A 9,882-nucleotide genomic window follows, 5' to 3' on the forward strand; every position below is an offset into this window, starting at 1 on the left:
ACTGGGCCGGCCCGGGGACTCCCACTACGGACGCGAGTCACCAAATCGGTCGTACGGGCCCACTGAGCGCACAACACAGGGAATCTCGTTGCAAACACTGCGTGTGCATACGTTGCTCACAAAGCTCAATGGGGTCACAGGCCCTGACCCGCTCAGAGGCACCTGTGTGACAAGACAACAAATGGAACTCGCTGGAATGTTTCTGCTGTCTTGTCATTTTAGACGGACCCACTGAGCGCACAACACAGTGGAACTCTCTGACAAACACTGCTTGTGCGTTAGCCCCAGTAAACAACTCAGCGGGGGTCACAGGCCCTGACCCGTTCAGAGGCACCTGTGTGACAAGACAACAAATGAAACTCGCTGGAATGTTTCTGCTGTCTTGTCATTTTAGACGGACCCACTGAGCGCACAACACAGTGGAACTCTCTGACAAAACACTGCTTGTGCATTAGCCCCAGTAAACAACTCAGTGGGGTCACAGGCCCTGACCGGTTCAGAGGCACCTGTGTGACAAGACAACAAATGAAACTTTAAAGACGCTGGCATGTACATCTTGTTTCTGCTGTCTTGGACGGGCCCACTGAGCGCACAACACAGGGGAACTTGGTGCAAACACTGCGTGTGCATAAGCCACAAAACACAAGCTCAGTGGGGTCACAGGCCCTGACCGGTTCAGAGGCACCTGTGTGACAGACAGCAAATGAAACTTAGACGCTGGAATTATTTATATGTTTCTGCTGTCTGTCTACGATTTCAGATTCACACTTAGAGTTTTTTGTCATTAAGTCATAAAAGCCACAAAACCACTTTAATATGACTTTCCAATACTCTTTGAAAGGTCTCTATATTGATAAAATGAGCCTTTTAGCAAAGTAACACTTTTCGGGCATTTTCAAAGTGCTCCCGCTGAGTGAATTTTGTTCTGAAAATCGTGTTCCCGAAAATCTCCGGGCACCCCGCCAACCCCCCCTGCCAGAAATGACAAGTGTCAAATCAGCGGGTCAAACGGCCACCTCTATCCGACCAGGAGCACCCAAATCCCCGCAAATGGCACTTTTTTTTTTCTTCATCGGGACTTCCGACGAGGTTAATGATTTCCCAAACTGCAACTCATTAACTATGTCCTGAGACACTTGCCAGAAATGACACATGTCAATTTGGCGGTAGCAAATCACTTTCCCAGGCCGGGAAGCAACACCCGAGGCCCGCAAAAGGCGGCCGAATATTTTCTCATCGGACTTCCGCGTTTTGGTTAATCATGTCTCGAAATCGTTAAATGCACATGTCAATTCGGCGGGAGCAATTCACTTTCCCAAGCCGGAAAGCATCACCGGAGGCCCGCTTGAAGGGCCCTAATATTTTCTCATCGGACTTCCGCGTTTTGGTTAATCATGTCTCGAAATCGTTAAATGCACATGTCAATTCGGCGGGAGCAACTCACTTTCCCAGGCCGGGAAGCAACACCCGAGGCCCGCAAAAGGCGGCCGAATATTTTCTCATCGGACTTCCATATTTTGGGGGTTGGATTCTCTCCCGCATTCCAGCCCCCTGGCCACGGGTCGCTCATTCACTTTCAGCCCGGGCCTTGCCAATTTGGTTAATCAGTTAGCCATGCACCAGACTCGGCCTCGCCTTTTTCATTTATGGTTAATGATGTGCCCAGGCTGGGACTTAGTCTCTCCAGCAGCCAAAACTTTTCACTGGTTAATGAGGTGCCCAGCCCGGCACTTAGTCTCTCTCCCCAGCAAGCTTACTTGGTCGGCCGACATTTGGATCCATTTTCGGGGCTTAATCGGGTCGAATACGGTCCCTTACGCAAGGGGAGCCGAAGCCCCGGCCTCTGCCAGGCGTCAGGCTGCCGTTTTTTAAGCCCGACCAAAAACCCGAAAATTGGTTAAAAATGGAAATAAATTTCCACCCAAAAAGGGTTAAAAGTCGGTTGGACGGCAGCCCTGGTCGGTCTCTGCAGACCTGGAGGCCCTAGACAGTAATCTGGAAAACAGACAAAGTCTCGAGAAACCACCTCCTACCATTCTCCAGGTACCCCGCCAATCCCCCCTGCCAGAAATGACAAGTGTCAAATCAGCGGGACGGATTTGACTTTTGTGACCGACCGCTGGAACTTTTTTCGGCTACAGGCAGTCAAATTTTTCTCCTTCCGGACTTCCAGTACAACTTTGAACGGCCATATCTCCGCACTCCCGCGTCGGAGCCAAGCCGTTTTTACACCGTTAGACGCGGCTTCCCGTGCCCGTTCGAATGCCGCCCTGCTCGGCGGAAAAGGAGAATTTTTTTATTTTTCGGCCGATTTCGGGAAAAAAAATTCCCGCTCTGAACTCGGATTTTTCGGCTTTAATCGTTTCGTATACGGTCCCTTACGCAAGGGAGCCGAAGCCCCGGCCTCTGCCGGGCGTCAGGCTGCCGTTTTTAAGCCCGACCAAAAACCCGAAAATTGGTTAAAAATGGAAATAAATTTCCACCCAAAAAGGGTTAAAAGTCGGTTGGACGGCAGCCCGGGTCGGTCTCTGCAGACCTGGAGGCCCTAGACAGTAATCTGGAAAACAGACAAAGTCTCGAAAAACCACCTCCTACCATTCTCCAGGTACCCCGCCAATCCCCCCTGCCAGAAATGACAAGTGTCAAATCAGCGGGACGGATTTGACTTTTGTGACCGACCGCTGGAACTTTTTTCGGCTACAGGCAGTCAAATTTTTCTCCTTCCGGACTTCCAGTACAACTTTGAACGGCCATATCTCCGCACTCCCGCGTCGGAGCCAAGCCGTTTTTACACCGTTAGACGCGGCTTCCCGTGCCCGTTCGAATGCCACCCTGCTCGGCGGAAAAGGAGACATTTTTTTTTTTCCGGCCGTTTTCGGGAAAAAATTTTCCCGCTCTGAACTCCGATTTTACGCCTTTAATCGATTCGGAGACGGTCGCTTACGCAAGGGAGGCGAAGCCCGGGCCTCTGCCGGGCGTCAGCCTGCCGTATGTAAGCCCGTCCGAAGCATGAGTTCCCACTTTTGGTTATCCAGTTGTCAATTTTAAAATTTCAGTTAATCAGTTGCCTGCTTGGTTAATCATTTGTCGCTCTGACATTTGGTTAACCAGTTGTCGATGTTCGAAATTCAGTTAATGAGTTGCCTCTTTGAAATTTCAGTTAATGAGTTGGCCCTTTGGTTACTCATTTGTCCCTGTGTCTTTTGGTTAACCAGTTGTCGATGTTCGAAATTCAGTTAATGAGTTGCCTCCTTGGTTACTCATTTGTCGCTCTGGCTTTTGGTTAACCAGTTGTCGATGTTCAAAATTACAGTTAATGAGTTGCCTCTTTGAAATTTCAGTTAATGAGTTGGCCCTTTGGTTACTCATTTGTCCCTGTGTCTTTTGGTTACCCAGTTGTCGATGTTCGAAATTCAGTTAATGAGTTGCCTCCTTGGTTAATCATTTGTCGCTCTGACTCTTGGTTAACCAGTTGTCGATGTTCAAAATTTCAGTTAATGAGCTGCTCTTATGTTCTATGATTTCCTACCTTGACAACTCATTAACCAGTGTTTCAAACAATGCACCAGGCCATTTGACGACCCCAACTCGGTTCCACAAGCGGGAAAGCAGCACCCCAAGGCCCGGTAAGGGGGCCGAATACATTCCCATCGTGAATTCCGTCCCAAATGTGAATGACAAGTTTTCAGTTAATCAGTTGCCTGCTTGGTTACTCATTTGTCGCTCTGACATTTGGTTAACCAGTTGTCGATGTTCAAATTTCAGTTAATGAGTAGCCTCTTTGAAATTTCAGTTAATGAGTTGGCCCTTTGGTTACTCATTTGTCCCTGTGTCTTTTGGTTACCCAGTTGTCGATGTTCGAAATTCAGTTAATGAGTTGCCTCCTTGGTTAATCATTTGTCGCTCTGGCTTTTGGTTAACCAGTTGTCGATGTTCAAAATTACAGTTAATGAGTTGCCTCTTTGAAATTTCAGTTAATGAGTTGGCCCTTTGGTTACTCATTTGTCCCTGTGTCTTTTGGTTAACCAGTTGTCGATGTTCGAAATTCAGTTACTGAGTTGCCTCCTTGGTTAATCATTTGTCGCTCTGGCTTTTGGTTAACCAGTTGTCGATGTTCAAAATTTCAGTTAATGAGCTGCTCTTATGTTCTATGATTTCCGACCTTGACAACTCATTAACCAGTGTTTCAAACAATGCACCAGGCCATTTGACGACCCCAACTCGGTTCCACAAGCGGGAAAGCAGCACCCCAAGGCCCGGTAAGGGGGCCGAATACATTCCCATCGTGAATTCCGTCCCAAATGTGAATGACAAGTTTTCAGTTACTCAGTTGCCTGCTTGGTTACTCATTTGTCGCTCTGACATTTGGTTAACCAGTTGTCGATGTTCAAATTTCAGTTAATGAGTAGCCTCTTTGAAATTTCAGTTAATGAGTTGGCCCTTTGGTTACTCATTTGTCCCTGTGTCTTTTGGTTACCCAGTTGTCGATGTTCGAAATTCAGTTAATGAGTTGCCTCCTTGGTTTATCATTTGTCGCTCTGGCTTTTGGTTAACCAGTTGTCGATGTTCAAAATTTCAGTTATTGAGTTGCCTCTTTGAAATTTCAGTTAATGAGTTGGCCCTTTGGTTACTCATTTGTCCCTGTGTCTTTTGGTTAACCAGTTGTCGATGTTCGAAATTCAGTTAATGAGTTGCCTCCTTGGTTAATCATTTGTCGCCCTGACTCTTGGTTAACCAGTTGTCGATGTTCGAAATTCAGTTACTGAGTTGCCTCCTTGGTTAATCATTTGTCGCTCTGACATTTGGTTAACCAGTTGTCGATGTTCGAAATTCAGTTAATGAGTTGCCTCCTTGGTTAATCATTTGTCGCTCTGGCTTTTGGTTAACCAGTTGTCGATGTTCAAAATTACAGTTAATGAGTTGCCTCTTTGAAATTTCAGTTAATGAGTTGGCCCTTTGGTTACTCATTTGTCCCTGTGTCTTTTGGTTAACCAGTTGTCGATGTTCGAAATTCAGTTAATGAGTTGCCTCCTTGGTTAATCATTTGTCGCTCTGGCTTTTGGTTAACCAGTTGTCGATGTTCAAAATTTCAGTTAATGAGCTGCTCTTATGTTCTATGATTTCCGACCTTGACAACTCATTAACCAGTGTTTCAAACAATGCACCAGGCCATTTGACGACCCCAACTCGGTTCCACAAGCGGGAAAGCAGCACCCCAAGGCCCGGTAAGGGGGCCGAATACATTCCCATCGTGAATTCCGTCCCAAATGTGAATGACAAGTTTTCAGTTAATCAGTTGCCTGCTTGGTTACTCATTTGTCGCTCTGACATTTGGTTAACCAGTTGTCGATGTTCAAAATTTCAGTTAATGAGTTGCCTCTTTGAAATTTCAGTTAATGAGTTGGCCCTTTGGTTACTCATTTGTCCCTGTGTCTTTTGGTTACCCAGTTGTCGATGTTCGAAATTCAGTTAATGAGTTGCCTCCTTGGTTAATCATTTGTCGCCCTGACTCTTGGTTAACCAGTTGTCGATGTTCGAAATTCAGTTAATGAGTTGCCTCCTTGGTTAATCATTTGTCGCTCTGACTCTTGGTTAACCAGTTGTCGATGTTCGAAATTCAGTTAATGAGTTGCCTCCTTGGTTAATCATTTGTCGCTCTGGCTTTTGGTTAACCAGTTGTCGATGTTCAAAATTTCAGTTAATGAGTTGCCTCTTTGAAATTTCAGTTAATGAGTTGGCCCTTTGGTGACTCATTTGTCCCTGTGTCTTTTGGTTAACCAGTTGTCGATGTTCGAAATTCAGTTAATGAGTTGCCTCCTTGGTTAATCATTTGTCGCTCTGGCTTTTGGTTAACCAGTTGTCGATGTTCAAAATTTCAGTTAATGAGTTGCCTCTTTGAAATTTCAGTTAATGAGTTGGCCCTTTGGTTACTCATTTGTCCCTGTGTCTTTTGGTTAACCAGTTGTCGATGTTCGAAATTCAGTTAATGAGTTGCCTCCTTGGTTAATCATTTGTCGCTCTGGCTTTTGGTTAACCAGTTGTCGATGTTCAAAATTTCAGTTAATGAGCTGCTCTTATGTTCTATGATTTCCTACCTTGACAACTCATTAACCAGTGTTTCAAACAATGCACCAGGCCATTTGACGACCCCAACTCGGTTCCACAAGCGGGAAAGCAGCACCCCAAGGCCCGGTAAGGGGGCCGAATACATTCCCATCGTGAATTCCGTCCCAAATGTGAATGACAAGTTTTCAGTTAATCAGATGCCTGCTTGGTTACTCATTTGTCGCTCTGACATTTGGTTAACCAGTTGTCGATGTTCAAATTTCAGTTAATGAGTAGCCTCTTTGAAATTTCAGTTAATGAGTTGGCCCTTTGGTTACTCATTTGTCCCTGTGTCTTTTGGTTACCCAGTTGTCGATGTTCGAAATTCAGTTAATGAGTTGCCTCCTTGGTTAATCATTTGTCGCTCTGGCTTTTGGTTAACCAGTTGTCGATGTTCAAAATTACAGTTAATGAGTTGCCTCTTTGAAATTTCAGTTAATGAGTTGGCCCTTTGGTTACTCATTTGTCCCTGTGTCTTTTGGTTAACCAGTTGTCGATGTTCGAAATTCAGTTAATGAGTTGCCTCCTTGGTTAATCATTTGTCGCTCTGGCTTTTGGTTAACCAGTTGTCGATGTTCAAAATTTCAGTTAATGAGCTGCTCTTATGTTCTATGATTTCCGACCTTGACAACTCATTAACCAGTGTTTCAAACAATGCACCAGGCCATTTGACGACCCCAACTCGGTTCCACAAGCGGGAAAGCAGCACCCCAAGGCCCGGTAAGGGGGCCGAATACATTCCCATCGTGAATTCCGTCCCAAATGTGAATGACAAGTTTTCAGTTAATCAGTTGCCTGCTTGGTTACTCATTTGTCGCTCTGACATTTGGTTAACCAGTTGTCGATGTTCAAAATTTCAGTTAATGAGTTGCCTCTTTGAAATTTCAGTTAATGAGTTGGCCCTTTGGTTACTCATTTGTCCCTGTGTCTTTTGGTTACCCAGTTGTCGATGTTCGAAATTCAGTTAATGAGTTGCCTCCTTGGTTAATCATTTGTCGCCCTGACTCTTGGTTAACCAGTTGTCGATGTTCGAAATTCAGTTAATGAGTTGCCTCCTTGGTTAATCATTTGTCGCTCTGACTCTTGGTTAACCAGTTGTCGATGTTCGAAATTCAGTTAATGAGTTGCCTCCTTGGTTAATCATTTGTCGCTCTGGCTTTTGGTTAACCAGTTGTCGATGTTCAAAATTTCAGTTAATGAGTTGCCTCTTTGAAATTTCAGTTAATGAGTTGGCCCTTTGGTGACTCATTTGTCCCTGTGTCTTTTGGTTAACCAGTTGTCGATGTTCGAAATTCAGTTAATGAGTTGCCTCCTTGGTTAATCATTTGTCGCTCTGGCTTTTGGTTAACCAGTTGTCGATGTTCAAAATTTCAGTTAATGAGTTGCCTCTTTGAAATTTCAGTTAATGAGTTGGCCCTTTGGTTACTCATTTGTCCCTGTGTCTTTTGGTTAACCAGTTGTCGATGTTCGAAATTCAGTTAATGAGTTGCCTCCTTGGTTAATCATTTGTCGCTCTGGCTTTTGGTTAACCAGTTGTCGATGTTCAAAATTTCAGTTAATGAGCTGCTCTTATGTTCTATGATTTCCTACCTTGACAACTCATTAACCAGTGTTTCAAACAATGCACCAGGCCATTTGACGACCCCAACTCGGTTCCACAAGCGGGAAAGCAGCACCCCAAGGCCCGGTAAGGGGGCCGAATACATTCCCATCGTGAATTCCGTCCCAAATGTGAATGACAAGTTTTCAGTTAATCAGATGCCTGCTTGGTTACTCATTTGTCGCTCTGACATTTGGTTAACCAGTTGTCGATGTTCAAATTTCAGTTAATGAGTAGCCTCTTTGAAATTTCAGTTAATGAGTTGGCCCTTTGGTTACTCATTTGTCCCTGTGTCTTTTGGTTACCCAGTTGTCGATGTTCGAAATTCAGTTAATGAGTTGCCTCCTTGGTTAATCATTTGTCGCTCTGGCTTTTGGTTAACCAGTTGTCGATGTTCAAAATTACAGTTAATGAGTTGCCTCTTTGAAATTTCAGTTAATGAGTTGGCCCTTTGGTTACTCATTTGTCCCTGTGTCTTTTGGTTAACCAGTTGTCGATGTTCGAAATTCAGTTAATGAGTTGCCTCCTTGGTTAATCATTTGTCGCTCTGGCTTTTGGTTAACCAGTTGTCGATGTTCAAAATTTCAGTTAATGAGCTGCTCTTATGTTCTATGATTTCCGACCTTGACAACTCATTAACCAGTGTTTCAAACAATGCACCAGGCCATTTGACGACCCCAACTCGGTTCCACAAGCGGGAAAGCAGCACCCCAAGGCCCGGTAAGGGGGCCGAATACATTCCCATCGTGAATTCCGTCCCAAATGTGAATGACAAGTTTTCAGTTAATCAGTTGCCTGCTTGGTTACTCATTTGTCGCTCTGACATTTGGTTAACCAGTTGTCGATGTTCAAAATTTCAGTTAATGAGTTGCCTCTTTGAAATTTCAGTTAATGAGTTGGCCCTTTGGTTACTCATTTGTCCCTGTGTCTTTTGGTTACCCAGTTGTCGATGTTCGAAATTCAGTTAATGAGTTGCCTCCTTGGTTAATCATTTGTCGCCCTGACTCTTGGTTAACCAGTTGTCGATGTTCGAAATTCAGTTAATGAGTTGCCTCCTTGGTTAATCATTTGTCGCTCTGACTCTTGGTTAACCAGTTGTCGATGTTCGAAATTCAGTTAATGAGTTGCCTCCTTGGTTAATCATTTGTCGCTCTGGCTTTTGGTTAACCAGTTGTCGATGTTCAAAATTTCAGTTAATGAGTTGCCTCTTTGAAATTTCAGTTAATGAGTTGGCCCTTTGGTGACTCATTTGTCCCTGTGTCTTTTGGTTAACCAGTTGTCGATGTTCGAAATTCAGTTAATGAGTTGCCTCCTTGGTTAATCATTTGTCGCTCTGGCTTTTGGTTAACCAGTTGTCGATGTTCAAAATTTCAGTTAATGAGTTGCCTCTTTGAAATTTCAGTTAATGAGTTGGCCCTTTGGTTACTCATTTGTCCCTGTGTCTTTTGGTTAACCAGTTGTCGATGTTCGAAATTCAGTTAATGAGTTGCCTCCTTGGTTAATCATTTGTCGCTCTGGCTTTTGGTTAACCAGTTGTCGATGTTCAAAATTTCAGTTAATGAGCTGCTCTTATGTTCTATGATTTCCTACCTTGACAACTCATTAACCAGTGTTTCAAACAATGCACCAGGCCATTTGACGACCCCAACTCGTTTCCACAAGCGGGAAAGCAGCACCCCAAGGCCCGGTAAGGGGGCCGAATACATTCCCATCGTGAATTCCGTCCCAAATGTGAATGACAAGTTTTCAGTTAATCAGATGCCTGCTTGGTTACTCATTTGTCGCTCTGACATTTGGTTAACCAGTTGTCGATGTTCAAATTTCAGTTAATGAGTAGCCTCTTTGAAATTTCAGTTAATGAGTTGGCCCTTTGGTTACTCATTTGTCCCTGTGTCTTTTGGTTACCCAGTTGTCGATGTTCGAAATTCAGTTAATGAGTTGCCTCCTTGGTTAATCATTTGTCGCTCTGGCTTTTGGTTAACCAGTTGTCGATGTTCAAAATTACAGTTAATGAGTTGCCTCTTTGAAATTTCAGTTAATGAGTTGGCCCTTTGGTTACTCATTTGTCCCTGTGTCTTTTGGTTAACCAGTTGTCGATGTTCGAAATTCAGTTAATGAGTTGCCTCCTTGGTTAATCATTTGTCGCTCTGGCTTTTGGTTAACCAGTTGTCGATGTT

Source organism: Somniosus microcephalus, unplaced genomic scaffold, assembly GCF_052327205.1.
Source record: "Somniosus microcephalus isolate GS21.2 unplaced genomic scaffold, FLI_Smic_1.0 scaffold980, whole genome shotgun sequence".
NCBI classification, from domain to species: domain Eukaryota; kingdom Metazoa; phylum Chordata; class Chondrichthyes; order Squaliformes; family Somniosidae; genus Somniosus; species Somniosus microcephalus.